Source organism: Apteryx mantelli, chromosome 7, assembly GCF_036417845.1.
Source record: "Apteryx mantelli isolate bAptMan1 chromosome 7, bAptMan1.hap1, whole genome shotgun sequence".
Classification (NCBI taxonomy): domain Eukaryota; kingdom Metazoa; phylum Chordata; class Aves; order Apterygiformes; family Apterygidae; genus Apteryx; species Apteryx mantelli.
The window spans coordinates 8,243,679-8,257,946 of NC_089984.1; the positions used below are offsets into that span (position 1 = coordinate 8,243,679).

A 14,268-nucleotide genomic window follows, 5' to 3' on the forward strand; every position below is an offset into this window, starting at 1 on the left:
GAAAAATGTCCAAGTCCTCAGGGAGAAGGAGCAAATGAATTGTCCATCACTTATGTCATTCCAGTACTCTCTTTCAACTCGGTGATATTTAAACAGTTGTATTTGGTATAGACATGCCACTAGGTTACTCTAAACTGAATGCTAACCTGGGTAACAAAATGTTGCAGCAAATATCTGTTAACTATGTTTGCATTACATAAAAAACAGAAAGAAATGATCTTGTCTCTCATCATCAAGCGTGAAACAGACTCTATGACAGATTGATTTTCACATTAAAAAAAGGAAATGGTTCTTATTTTAATTCATAGTTATGTAATGACATTAATTGAAGACCAGTCTGCTTTTCAGTACTGGCCAGTATTGCAAAGAACTTGTTTGTTGTAAGGCACTTCTGTCTAAAATGTATGGCAGATATTTAAGATTTCGCAGGGGGAATGCAGCACAGTAGCTTACAAAACTTTTCCACTTACTTCTTCCAACCATGTTTCAAGGGTTCAGTGGTACCATCCATCATTTCAGACCTATGGAGGTCAATATTTATAGCATTAGTTTTCTTTGAGTCACTAACTTGACCTTTATTTTAATATGATACTAAGAGGGGAAGAATAATTCTTGGTGGTTAATAAATGTGGGAAAGCGTTATTTTCTCTTCTGGTGTTATATGAATAATCTGCTCCCACTTTCCAGCAGAAGCAACTATGTTAGAGACTCTATTTTGTCAGCTCTCAAAAACCATTTCATTAGATGATCTTCCATAACTTTTGTCTCAGTTTGTTCTCAGTGGAGCCCAAGAGGCTAGTTTTGGTGAGTGTAAAATGTGCTATAATTAATTGTAGTATTCCCCATGCTGCACCAAATTCTCCTAGAATTCATAAAGTGAAAAATTATCTTTTTAATGAAGGTTTTGTTTTTCAAGTGTTCTGTGTTTGCCATATGAAGTACTTTCTTTTGCTATGTATTATACTGTGACAGTCCTGAAGAGCCGAAACAAGATTTGAGTGAACCTGAATGGTATGGCATATTTATGGGAGGTACAATCCAATAAAATGGTGATATACTTCAAGTTAACTTGGTGTTCTTGGGAGATACCAGGAAGATCATATTCTTCATAGACTTATGACTTAGGAAGTGAAAAGATAAGCTGTGCAAAACTGGTATTAAATGAGGTCCTCAACCTTTCTCCGCAAGGGTGAACTCTCAGTATACAGTCTGTACACCCACTGCATTTTTAGCCTCTGTAGGGTTTGGCAGTGAACATACTAGATTTCATGATGAAATTCAACTAAGACTTTTCTAAAAACAGTTAATGTAAAAATAGAGGAAGATAGAGTTTTAAAGAAATATCTAGCAAAGATGTTTGTCAGTTGCTGTCTCACTCAATTTACAGGCTTTGTTTAGTCTCTTCAAGTAGTCCTGTTCCTCTCAGATTTCTGAGGCACAGGAGGGAAAGAACTTTACAGTTAAACCCATATGCCAAGTGGTAGTTTCCATGAAGAACATCTCCTGCTGATTTTTGGCAGTAGTGACTTTGTTTCAGGTTTTGCCCTTGAGTTGTAATTGCACCTGTAGTCTCGGTTCCAAGAGCCCCTGACATAATCTCTGCTTCCTTCTCCTCCTCCTCTCTCCTTCCTCCAGATGAGATGGACTGTGGTGCACTTCCTAAAAGGTTCTAGGCTGAACTGTGTGAGCCTGGAGTCCCGCGGTTTCATCAGGACCCCTAAATTGGGTACTGTCTTGGTACCTCTCACCACCTTCACATGGTACAAGACTGCCAAAAACTCTGCATATGGGTATTTGCCTTTGCCAGAGGGGATTTAATTTTGCTTAGGTTACAGTTTTTGTTGCAGTAGAGCAATACTTGTTCATGGCATTTTCTTGAGAGTTACCTTAAAAAAAAAAAAGTCTTGATTTTCAGAAACACTGAGTGCTAATATATGGAATCAGTAGAAGCAACAAGAGGTTAAAATGTTCTGAAGTTGGAACGCAAGTGTGTTTTAACCTCTTAATATATCTCTTAAAATGACGTGAACAGTCATAGAATCTGAAATACTAATGTTTTTTAAATTAGAAGATAATAGTGTAGAAAAAAAAGATGAAAAATACTCTTTTATTCTCAATGAGCATAGTACACTAAATAAATACAAGAGCTCCTCAGTTTCTAGAAGCCTGTTTTTTGTCTAGAAGCTCTATCATTTATATGGACATCCACATTTAGGATGTGGATATCTACATTTTATTATCTCAAATAATTTTTGAAAACTGAATCAAGATTCTGCTTAGTTCAGAAGCATTTTAGAAACCTGGTAAACAATGGCATGGGAATTCGGTTTTGATAGAGATGAATTTTATGTTTTGATTCTTGCTTCTAGAAATAAGCATTTTTGTATAAGTATACTTTGGGTTTCCCTTTCTCCCTCCTGTGGCAAGAGCTCTGTCTAGCACAAGCAGATAAACTTAAAATTGGTTGGATGAGGAGTTTAAAGAGGCCAGTACATTCCAAAATGAAAAGTGTTTTGTTTTCTACAACATTATTTGCTTTTTCATATTTGCAATGCAAAAGGATCCCAAGTGTTGGAGTTTTTCTCTCTCGCAGTGTACTTGTCTGACAGGTACCTTGTTTCCTATTGCTGCTTCAGCAAATGGAGAGAGACTCAGGTGCCCTAAAATCTTAAACTGTAAAAAGAGATCAGTAACACTTCTGATGCAAGTTAAAAACATGTTTAAAAATCTGCAAAAGCAACTGGTAAAGTATTTCTTGGTGGGGTTGCTTAATCTAACTGAAGTTTCAATGCAAATTATGTTCTAACACCACCTGTGTAACTGCGTAAACGCTAGGTGCTGTCTTTCATCATTGTGCAAACTTCCTATTGGTATCATCAGGCATTTTTTAGTGAATGGAAAGAAGTATATCATCCCGAACTTATACTCTGGTCCACTCTCTGCAAGTAAAGAGAAATTCAGCATGTCTCCACCAAATTGCTTTGACAGCCCAGAGATAGGTACTAAAGACTTCCATCACTTTCAGTAGGTTCTGGAGCAGGTCCCAGAAGAGCTAGAAATATAGACAGGCTTTCAAGAGACAGTTGTATCAAAGACCTTGTTGTTTTTTACGAGTCATCCACAAAACCCCTGAACAGTGGTATTCTTTAGAAAGCATTTTCAGTTTAGAATGGGGGGGAAGAAATATAAAAACCTAGAAGAAAAGTTGATCAGGTATGAAGCTAGAGATGAGCCAGAAGGAGCAACTTGTAAGCAGCTAAACAAGCAGAAGGGCCTAGAGATTTGCCCAGAGCCTGTCCTTTCATCTCTTCAGCAGTGCAGAGAAACATCAAATGGAGCTTCAAAGATGGTTTGTCTGAGCAGATTCAGAAAATAAATAAATTGCTTATTTACAAACAAATACAAATGACAGTTCTGCTTACAAGGAGAATTTAATTTTGTTTCTGAATGATCGCATCTTGATTTGCAGAATTGGAGATGCTGCCATTTGATCTCTCTTTTAATTTGCCATACAAACTAAGGTCTGTCCATTTGTATTTGTGAAGTATGTGCACTTCTAGCCAAAAAGCACAAAGAAATCAACATTAAGGCTCAGAGGTGGGAAGTCTCTTCTGAAAACCTTTATGTGAACTCATGAGATAAAGAACTGAAAATAGATACAGATTTCTAAAACCTTGAACAGCTGTGAAAATTTTTGCACATTGGCTGTTTACGGAAAATTCTTAGCCAAATGTTCTTCCCCAATGCCTTGCTAAGAGGTGTCATGCTGCAGGAAGCCTACTATCTGTCTCCACTCCATCCTGCATCTGCTGTATCTGCTTGCATGCGTCTTGCAGGCAGGCACACAGAGGCCTTCTGTCTTGAAGCCTATTGCTGTGAATAAGAAACCTCAGTGACTTGAGCAGGATGGACAAGTTTGTAAAAAGCCGTGAATGGGCCTTCTGAAGCGTCATGGGGAGCCACTGTAAGGGGGAGGTCTGGTACCTGCTTCTAAATTGCTGTAGGAGAATTGCCCAGGTCTACGTGGGTGTTCTCTCTTTTTAGCTGGAGCTGGGACCTTCTCTAGGTGTGGTTTCATGACCCATTTAAACTAATTTAAGTATGGTGGTGAGATGATTGTGCTAGGCCAAAGGAGGGAACTGATCCAGCCTAAAAGGAACTTGGCAAGAGTTTAAAAACAAAAAAAGTTTTCAGTTGAATCAGTGCCCTGTGCGATACCCCCTTTTCTGCTCGCTGTGCACAGTACAAGGACTAGTGCCAACACAACAGAGGGAGAGAAAATCCAGACTGTCTCCCATCCTCTTCAGCAACAGTCTGTAATTAGGTCAGTTTAAAGCAACTGTGAAACTGCAGCCTGAGGAGGAAAGGATCAGCAAATTCTCCTTCTTGATAAGCTTTCCGTCTCGTTAGTCTGTTAATTTTCCCGAAGCTCTTGCAGGCAATTCATAGGCTTTTGATTATCTTGTGGGAGCAGCAGGACCAGGCTGGTGCAGTAGAAAGAGGCTGCAGGCTCAGGGCCCTGCCCGCTCGGCCCGCGGCACCCGGGCGCTCCCCCCGGCGCTCCCAGCAGCGCTGCTGCCGCTCATTAGCGCTCTTCTCCGCAGCATCCTGACTTCATATCGCATACCCTGCGCTCCTGTAGGATTTACTCCTACATCTCATCGCTAGTACAGCTTGCGGCTAGAGGCAATGCTATGGTCAGGGGGCTTGGAGGGTAGTTTTGAATCTGCAGGTGCTTTTGGAAGCTGAGGTAGTTAAAAAAATAAGCAAGCAAACAAAAACAAACTAAACCCACTGAGAAATGTGTTTATTTTTTTCTGATGCTGAAACTGAAATGTTTCATCAGCTGGATTATTTTCAAATCACTATTTTTGGAAAGAGAGTTGGTAGGTGGGTAGTTCAGGCATTGGTATAGCATAGTGGTGATTTTAAATCTCAGCTCTGCCTAATTTGAAAGTAGCAGAGTTAAAACTCTGTCTAGCTGTCTTCTCAGGTTGCCTCGGGCAGAGCTCAGGACTTAAAATTTGTTTTTCTGATAAACATTCAGAACAATTTCCCAACCATTGGGAAAAATCTGAACAGTCTATTTTCATTCTTATGTAGAACAAAAATGGTTCACTGTGTTCTGTCCAGTCCTAATTACAAATGGGGTGAAATCTGGACAGAGGCAATCATTGGCAGTACTCACTAGTAAATAATAAGCTTCATAATGATTATGCAAGGCAACCATTTTTAAGTGTCAATTATTTGTAAATCTTTTTGGGACTTCTACTGTTTCAGCGCAGTACCCTGCTGGCTAATTAGTGCTGGTGCTCATGTAGGAAATATTGTTTGTTATCCCATGTTTTCTTGTGAGAGGAAAAGTCTATTGAATTTGCAGGGAGTTTTGCTTAGCGTTTTTTTTTTTTTTTTTAATACTCCCACTCTTTTATATTTTCAGATCTAAGTAGTGATGGCCTTGACTCCTGTGGGGACTAATTACTCATATGAGTTAATGGAGTCACCACTGATTAACATTAGCCACTATAAGTAAGGAGATCACTGTCTGACCCTTAAGCTTTGTTTTTTCTTCTTGCTAAGAACTTAGAACGCATGTAAAGGAGACGTCCATGTACCTCTGGCTAATTCTAGACCCAAGCAAATCATTCATAACCAACCATTTGCTCTAGACTTTATTTGCTGATCCTGGAATGTTGGTGTATGGATCCTAATTCATATTAAGGGAATTTTCTTCTCTCCCCCCCCCCCACAGTATTTATCAGCAATGTAATGTTTAATTCTCAATATAGAAAATTTAAGAGATGTTGTTTTATTAGAATTAGATGGATGAGTCATGTGGGAGAGTTCTAGTTTCCTGACTGCTCAAGTAACTAGCTGTTTTTGGCTTGCATACAGATTTAAAACAATTTCAGTGAATGTGTTTGTGACTCAAAGGCCAGGAAAACATCACCACTCACAAATGTATGGGAAGTAAACAGAAGAAGGGCTGTTAGAATGGCTGTAGGGAATTAATTTTAAAAGATTATTCTGGAAAATCTGCGTAATTTGGGCAGTCCTAGTTATTACACTAAAATGCAGATTTCACCTATGTGCAGAGCTTGCATACAGCAGATTTCTTCAAGGATCACTGCAAGCAGAATGAATTTCTACTTCATCATTGACAGGGCACACATACTAATACTAAAGCTTATTTTTAAATTATGCACCTTCTTGAACTTATGTTAGTGTAATGATGCAATATCAATCTCACCAGAACATCCTTCTGAGCAAAAGTCTCCTTAGAATTTTGTACCGAAGTGTTTGGTTTGCTCAGAGACCCTGAACATAGGGAGCCTTTATGTACTTTGCTAACAGGAACTGTTTATACCATCTTTCTGTTTTAAAAGGGAATGATACATCATTCCTCTTTATTTTTTTGAACTACAAACAATTTTTTGAAGCAAGAAAAACAGATGAGTTAGATTCATCCCTGTATTTTGAGAGATTCTTGTTTTGACATAAGAACTGCTTAGTGCACTGCTCTTGCTTCCATGAACAGTAATATTGAGTCATCAAGGACTGTATGTTATTTGAAAGACCATATGCTTCTGATTAACATGAAATGCAATGTATTATAGCTTTTCTGAGGTTTGGAGCTACTTTGGTTTTACTTTTCAGTGAAACTGATTGGGGAATCTAGTCAAACTGAGGAAGTTTTTTTCCATGCATCCGCTGATTTGGCCACTATACCTGTGTTAGAGTGCTTATTAAACAGAAGCACTGATCACTTATGGGATATCCATTAGAGCAAATATATTAGGAGTCTTTGGAAGATCTGTTGGCAGAATTCTCATATTACTGAATGAAATAAAATTAAGATTTAGTTGCTAAATCCAAATCTCTTCTGTATTATAAAGGTTTTCCTCTCCTATTATTGTAAGAGAAGAAATACTAGCATGGCTTATTACATTAACATTTTGCTAGAAAATCACAATAGTAATATTTAATTAGAGCAGCTTAAAAATATCTTGTAGACATTAACAGAAAAATATTTAAAAGCTTTACAGCAGAAGGTTAATTATGAGCTGCCGAATATGCCTAGGCAGGAGATAGATGCCCCTTAGGTCCCTAATGTTCTAAGCAGTCTCACGAGAGGGCAAGGTGACTTCTTGCGGCACTGTAGTTAAGGCTGGCGAGTGGGCAGGCGTGACTAAGAGGAGAGTTGAAGGCACCAACCCCATCTCCTGCTGCCGCCCCGGGCAGCACGGTTCAGCCAGCTGGTCGGGGATTGTCTACACTAGGTACTAGCAGGGAGAGATGCAGATGGCGGCAGCAAATATAGGGGCTGAGAGAGAGATGTTGAGTAGCTGGTACCTACAGCCAAGTAGAATTTCTCCAAATCTAAGCACAAGGAACACCTTCTAGATATTTAGGGCATAATTTTAAAGCTAGTCTAAAAATAAAACAGTATTCATTCCCCCTAAGGCTCTCTATGTTTATTGATCAAGGAAACAGTGATTAAAGTGAAGATGGTGGCTGAAAGAGTGAGAACGAGAGGGCTGATTTTTGGAAAGAATGAGGGTATCACTTGATTTCTTTACCCTTTATTTTTTAGAACAAATTACAAGGTCCATTTGTACTTTTTTCCTTTCGTGTGTGTGTGTGTGTATGGTAGGCTATGTGCAAATTCAGTTTAGATTTATAAAACTGCAGTGCTTTAGTGGATCTCTAAGGCTTTTGTACATGATCTTGATTAATGCATTGCCTTTCCAAAGAAGGAACTGGTGCAAGGTAGAAGCAGAAAACAGCCACCATACTTTAGTTTCACTGCTGCATTGAACACTGCTACATTTAGCACCACTACATTAAACTGCAGAACCACGGCCATCTTTTTTTTTTTTTTTCCCCTTTCAATCCCTTTCTGTCTCCAGAGGTACTTGGCTTTGGCTTCTCCTCCTCGTTATCCCACTCTCCCTTTTACTTGCCCCCTCTCCCTAGTGGGGGGTATCCAGTTATGTACAGCCTTCCCTTTGCATGTGAAAAGAGTGAGTTCATAGATCTTTTTGCCTGGAAATGGGCTGGCTTTCTCACTGTAAAATTTGAAACTGTATTTGTGTTAGGTGACCGCCTAACATGGTCAGCTATCCCATACCTGTTGGAGTGTGGGGAATAAGGGCTGAGAGCATTTTAACGACAATGGAACAACGACTGTGAAGGAGAAACAATGTGTCTATTTTAAACATGACTAGGAACTTGTGATCTGTATAATTATGGTGTTCAACCAGCAAAATAACACCACTCCAGAACTCAATTTTATCTTGAAATAACAGAAGTGAGTTGGAGGAAGTTGTAATGGCTGGAGCTAACTTTGTCATAGAACCATGTCCAAAAAAGTTAAATGCCATCATTTAAAGCAGAATTGGTGCCCAATTCCATTATCCTTTGACAATCCCGGCTGAGAGACACCGAATTGAGAGTCTGGAAAGCTGAATTTTATTCCAGGTGTGTGTGACAATTTTGATTTTGTAACATTTTACAGGTCACTTGATGTCTCAACTATGGATATCATTTTTGATAGGTTTTTAGATATTTAATTAATAGTTGTAAAGCTCTCCCAGCTGTTTTTGTGTCCTACACAAAGTTTCAGTAGCTTTGTGAAGTGTGACTTTCCTTTACAAAAGTTGCATTAACTCTTCATCAGTATGTGGTATTTGTCCATGTTTCTATTACTTCTGTTCTTTATTATTGCTCCTACCATTTCACCTTCGATGGGCATTGGCGTACTGGTCCCCAGTTCCCTGTGATCAAGACTTTTTTAATAAGAATTGGTGTCACACGTGCTGCCTTCCATTTCTCTGATACTGACACAGGTTCAAAGCAAGAGGTGATGTGCCACAATGATTAGTTTAGATATTTTATCCTTGAATTTCTTTGGAATTCGGGGGTGAATTCTGGATGGTCTTGATGAACTTTGGCAGTTAACTTTTTCAATTTATTCTCCTACCTCTTCTATTGAAATTTCATTTTAAGACAGATTTTTCACGTGCATCATCCACTGGGAAGGATTCCTTTATGGGAACCTCCCAAAGATTCTCTGCACTAAACAAATGCAGAAAGATGCATCTAGTTTTTCTGAAATTGCCTTATTTTCTGGGGATAGTCCACCTTGGTGATATGTTGATTTCACAGACTTTGACAGGCTTCCTGCTCTTGTTGAAAGGATAAAAAAGAAAAGATGTGTTATTGCTTACTATATTTTCGCAACTTGTTCCTTAAACTCTTCTGTGGCCTGTCATGTTGTGTTTTTACATGTAACCCACCGTGATTCATATTTCTTTCTAGGAGACTGATTTGCATATGCCATGATTTTTTTGAAAGACACTGCTTGTTTCTAGTACCTGCTCTTAACCTGCTGTTTAAACACAGTGGCTTATTTTGTTGGTGGTCTGTCTTTTTTTTTATGGTGGTTGGTAGACGCTTGCTCTGACCTGCTACTATAGTCTGCTTACATAACCTTCATGCTCCTTGCAAATATATACCATTTGTTGTTCTACTTTCTTTTAATAAACTTACATTTTTATTTAGCTCACCTTTTTAAATCAAAGTGCTAATGCAGTGGATTTTTTTGGCTTTTGCCTCTGCTGTAGAGATACTGAATATAAATAAATCAGATTCGCTGTTAACAGAATGTCGTCTTGACGGTAGTAGTTTTCAGTCAGGTCCTCAACATTGCTCATGACTTTCATGAGCTGGTTTGCTTTCAGTGGGTTCCTGTCTAGCTACTCCATGAAGTAGAATCTAACATTTAGGTTTGGTTCCACAGCATGTCTGAAAGTAGATAAACCCTCACATTTCCCCTGTATTTCCTCTGTTAACAATTACTCTCATGTCTCTGGGCATGACAGGGTAACGTGGTCAAATACCGCATACAATACTATATTTTTTCCTGTATTCAGACATGGACTTTTGATGTACAGAATTTCTTATTGTTTATTGGTACATTTAACCTATTTCTCTAATTTGAGAGAATTTTTAAGCTGTTTTAAATACTCTTTTTTAACATCATTCCTCTACTGCCATGAGTTATTGCCTCTTTTCTATATTCTTTATGCCCAAGTATTAATGTCCCAATAATTGTCCCTTTTACACTAAGCTTTTGACATGCCTCAAAATATCCTTATTAACAAGTAGACATTCTGCTTTACCCATCCTTCTTTCTGAGTCTTCTCAACACTTGTATAGAAAAACATTCTCATGTGGTTTGATTTTCTTATGCCTCTGTTGGGACTCTCAAAAGAAAAGCCCCTGTGTTTCCTGTTTGACTTTTGCTGGTATCTGTCCTGTCCTTGGGCCTGAGGACAGACTGGGGAGAGGGGCCTCTGTGGATGCTCCGCTGCTTTTGCAAAAGTGGAAGTCTCAATGTTCAAATGAATTTTGCAAGTAAACTGATGAGTGTCTATGCTGTATTACAGATTTCTGTTTATGGGGGCAGGTAAGGGAAATTAATAACAATTCAGTCAGCTGCTTAAATCCATTCCTCAGGCAGTCTTCATTAATCTGCCTGGCATGATCAGTTTTAAGCACAGTTGCAGATGCTGAGGCTGAAGACATGCCCAGAAATCTGCAGTAGTCTGGGGGGTGTTGGGAGGCACACAACTTGGTGATAGCAGTAGATAATTTTTTTTCTGACACTGTTCCAGTTTTAATTTTGAAATACAAGGCAGATGATACAGGGACAAGTAGAACGCTTGGGAGCTGCAGTATTTCTGGTGAGAAAAGAGCGTGTTTGTGTCATTATGCAGACTAGTTAGTGAAGAATAAGCTCCCAAACAATTAGGGTTAAATGCTTTTCCATACTGCTTTGCTTTAGAAATTTGGCTGAATCGTTTCCTAAAACAATCTCAAAATTGCTGGCAATAACCCATCCCAGTCAGAATAAGGTAAGAAAATCCTCAGTCTTGTTTTTGTAGAGAGATGCATAAAACTGTGTAATGAAATGAGGTTTTGAGCCACAGCAAATTTTGGACTCGTATGGCAATCACGTTTCCTCCTTCCTCTCACCACCAAATGCTGTTTTACAAGCAAATGTTTTAGATGCAAGCAGAGAATAGCTGATTTATTACAGAAGTGAGCGAATATTTAACCTTCTGGGAGTTGTAAGGACAACATTAGCACAAATATATCTAAACTTGGCTTGATATTATCAGGCAGGTGAGCTAACAATACTCTGTATTACATGGAGATTTCTGTAATCTTGTTGCAAATGGCTTATCACTTAAATTTCATTTGCTTAAATTTATTACAAAAAGAAAAAAGAAACCCTACTCAGCTGGTACCTGCAGGCTTGATGTGGCTCTGAGATTTTTAAATAAGAGACTTTATTTTATTGACTATGCAAATTGTAATATTTCTACATTTGCAAAAGATCTCTAGTTTTCTGAAGCTTCCTTCTCAACAGGGGTCATTTATTTGCTTTACAGTTTGAAAAGGTACACCGTTTCTAAATATATATATAGGAATATTTGAAGTATATTAAGAACAAAAACTATATAGAACTGAGAAGGGAAAAAGTGTATGGACAATGTTCAAACCTAGAGCTGTTTCCAAAGGTGCAGAACCATAGCAGGTATCAATAGAATCGGGGAAAGCAATAGAGGATCTGCATCTTTAAAAAGCCCTATTGAACAGTCATTCAAATGTGACTTTAAGAATGTTCCTCACCTCATTTAATTTGGTGGAATTAAGTAGGACCACTCTTATCACTAAGATTATGTGGTGTCTAATTTAGATGGCCAGATAGTGAGGCTTGGTCTCCTATGCTGCCTTTTTCATATGCGCAGAGAGATGGGCTTCTAAACGGAGGATCCATTCTCTCCATGGACTACTAGGAAAGAGAAGCCTATAGAGCCGTCTTTCATGATTTAGGGATCATGTTTGCTTTTGTGAAATTAGGTAGTGTGACTGCCTCTGCTTTCCTCCCCAACATACCTCACCCTGGTAGTATACCTCTGGAATAGAAGTTAAGGTGCCTATGTTTGGATTTGGTAACTTCCCAATGAGCTTGCAGGTTTATATTTTTTTGTGTAAATCAGCATTCAAAATAGTAAGTCAGTGCCATGAAGATATCTGGAGATATCATTTAGTGGCATTAATTGTTATTAAAAAGCACTGACTCCTGTTTTTATATGTATGTGTGGGTATGTGTGTGTATATATATGATATACGTGTATAAAAGCATATTTAAAAGGTTTGTGTTAATCTGTGACATGGTTCCTTGTGGCAGAAAGAGGGCAAATGGTCTGTTTTGTGAAAAATAGCAGAGATGAGAGAGTGTTAGCTTTTGTACGATAGCCAGCCATGTGACTGATCTCATATAGGTATTTTATAAACAAGTGCTTTATATAATGTTGTTTTTTTTATCTTGTTACTCTAGTTTGGAGGCATTCATGCATGGATTGTTAGAATAACAGACATTACTTGAAATAAATTGCCTTTATCTGAACATTGGCTATGCTTGTAAACTTGTATGCTATCTGTGTCTAGTATTATGTACACATCTATTTGCCAGCCATAAAATAAATGGATTTTAATTTTTGTCATTTACATGCTCTTGCATTGTACACCCTAAGACTCATCAAATTTAATTCTACACCCATTACTGAATGGTAGTTTTTAACATAATAAGTCTTGATTTTCTTATTCAGCTCACTGATTTCCAAAGGGAAAGTTAAAAAAAACTGTTGACTGAATTTTCCCTGCAGAATGATAGTTTTGTAATAAACTCTCCTAGATTTCATCCAGTGCATATGAATGAAGTTGACAGCTGTATCTTTACACTCTGTTAAGCCTTAGTGCTTTGTAGTATAGCTAGCCGTATATAAACATATGCTGTTGGAAACCAGCAGTAAGCAAAATTAAATTAGAAACCAAATAAATTAAGGATAACATTATGGAGTTGACCTGAACTCACCAAAGAAAAAAATTCAGAACCACTGCTGGAAAGTCTCTCTTATCTGTTTCCTGGGGGATTGTACTGTAGACACTTGAACTACTGTTTTTTAACAGTCTCCTAAATATCACGTCTAGTAGAGCTGGTAAATGAGGGACAACTATCATCATTTTAGGTGCTTAAAAGTAGCACCAACCCAGCAAATCATATTTTCTAGAACAGCTTTACCACAAGAACTACTAAATACTGTCAGATGGGGTAATGTGGGTAAAGAAGAACACATTGACATCATTTGGACTTTCAGAAAGCCTTTGACAAAGTTCCTCGCAAGAGGCTAGTAAGGCAACTGGAGAGTCCTGAGGTGAAAGGAAAGCACTCTCCTGGGGTGCCAGCTGGCTGGAGACCGAAAACAAAGAGCAGGACTCAAGTGTCCCTTTTCCCTGTGACAAAAGGTTAGCGGGGGGAACCCTCGGGTATTAAGACTAGATTCATGCAGTACAGTTTGCAGTTCTCTGAAAACAGGGAAAATAGCAATGTGTGCAGATAATACACATTTGTTTAGGCCTGTGAAGTCTAGAACCGGGAACTTCCAGCACCCAGTAAAGCTAGATGAATGAGCAGGACCATACCAAAAAGTATTAACTGCTGATGTGTGAAATATCACCTGTTGGCGAGGGTAGGAATTATTTGAACTATAAACATTGGCTGTTTGTGCTTAAGCAAAGTATTATCAGTGAAGAAAAAGTATGTGGTGTCTTTCTGGACAGTTTGTTGAAAAGGCTTGTTCAGACTATAGTGATAGCAACATGTATAAGATATTAGGACATAGTAGATTAGAAAATAGACTGAGAATAAGAAGTGCCTCTCTGTAAATGGTTATTTGGTTATTCACCTTTTCTCTTGAGTCTATGTTCAATTCCAGTTATTTAGTGTCAAGAAAGATTAGAAGGACCAGAAAGGGTTTGGAGCTTGCTGAGCAAAACGTTTAGAACCAGGAAAGTACCCCTATATGAAGAGAGCTTTAAAAATTCCCCCTTATTTAGGGAGGAAGTAACTAAGATGTGATAGGTAATAAGGTTTTTAATACATTACAAACAAGCTGAATAGGTTGGTTGTTCTGCTTTAGTAAAGAACATTTGATTCAAGTGATAGGTAATTGATTTTAAAATGACCTACTAAAACCTTTGTATTCACAGTCTGTAATTCATCTGTAGAACTTGCTGCCAGAAGACAGTGAAGTTAAGGTTTCAGTAGAACTTCCATATAAAAAAAGGTTGCATTTCTAAATGTGTAATGAGAACATTTACAAGTATGTTATTTTAAATTAATAGAATGGTATG

General features: G+C 38.2%; 1 protein-coding gene across 1 annotated transcript in view; it reads left to right on the forward strand.

Moving 5' to 3' along the window:
• Positions 1 to 14,268, forward strand: part of CTNNA3 (catenin alpha 3) — a 586,211-nt gene that overhangs the window by 237,623 nt on the left and 334,320 nt on the right. The gene's annotated exons all lie outside the window — the stretch shown is intronic.